The sequence below is a fragment of the Echinops telfairi genome, unplaced genomic scaffold, assembly GCF_000313985.2.
Source record: "Echinops telfairi isolate 266 unplaced genomic scaffold, ASM31398v2 ScPeMD7_43;HRSCAF=161, whole genome shotgun sequence".
Lineage (NCBI taxonomy): Eukaryota > Metazoa > Chordata > Mammalia > Afrosoricida > Tenrecidae > Echinops > Echinops telfairi.
The window spans coordinates 944488-945902 of NW_022103941.1; positions in this window are offsets into that span (position 1 = coordinate 944488).

Sequence of the window (1415 nt, forward strand, 5' to 3'; positions counted from 1 at the left end):
TTAAATGAAAACTGGTTCTGACCAAAGTGAAGATCTCTGAAGGCAAATAATTCACACACAGATTATTTTAACTTCTAAGAAAGCCCGATACTTGAATTCATAGATCTCAGGGCTTTGGAACATAATAATACAAATAGAGATGTTTTCTTGGGGGAAACTATGAAACTGAGAATTCCAAGAGTACAACACTTTATTTTGCCAGGTACTATGAACTAGATGCAAATGATTTAATAGTTTACTGAAAATGTGCCTGTGATTCCTGTTTTTGCCTGTCTACCTACCTTAGTTCCTTACATTTAGGTGAAGTTTGAGAGAGAAGACAACTCCACATATGTAATTAGCAATGTGAGTTTCTTGATGGGTTAGATTTGGGTTCAGTTTAGAGTTGTAGAGTGCTAGAGTCAGAGTCTACGTAAAATTGGAATCTAGGTCCTGGGATTAATGTTCCCAGTTCAAGAACAAGAGTCAATGGATAGAAATAGAACATAAGTGTCAGGAGTCAGATGGTAGTGGACAGATTAAAGGCCTTTATGTTTAGAATGTATCCTGCCTAGAGTTATGATTTAAACAGTACAGTTTTGGAAGTTGGTTCCTCAATTTGAGACTTATAAAGTTAGGATTAATCTTAGAGAATATATTCTAAGTTGTGTTCCTGATTTTAAAAATTAGGATAAAAGAATTAGGCTAACTTGTCTTGTCTTACCTGGATCCCTCTTATTCTTTTAAGCTTCTGCCCTCACTTTGGCTCTTGGCATCACCCATCTACCTATCCCTTGCCATTCCTTGACTGTAGGCTGCAGTTTTTCCAAAGGCTTTAAAATTGGACACATAAACACAAGACCTTAAAAGAGTAGCAAATAAGGATACTCCTGGCTTCTTTTCTTGTTTAGGATATCCCTGTCTTGGCCAAGGGACGTCTTGGATGTGATATTGGTGTCCTTCTGTCTCTTGTTGTCCACTTCTACAGCAGGTTTCTCTAGTTACCACACTATTGTGCATAAATGGACTACCCAACCATAGGCATTTCTTCACATACAATAGGTATTGTAAAGAATACACAGGAAGCAAGGGGATTGGGGCAGGTTAAACTTGATGAAAAGCTCAGCATGGGTTGGAGTGGCACATATGAGCATGATTCAGCTTGATCACTTCCACCGGATATGTCAAGGGTTATGGTCGGAGGTGCAGTACAGGTTAGTAAAGACCATTCTTCATAAAATATTACTTTCTTCAGTTAGATTGCTGGTGAAAAGTAGATATTTACCTTCAATGGAGCTTGAGAATTTTGAGGCTTAAAATACTTCCATTTTATTCTGAAAATAAATATTTTTTATATATAGGATGTGGATCCAAAGTTGAAAGTGATATTTGAGAAATTAGTAAAATTTCTCTGTAAAGATAGAGTGGGCTCTGTG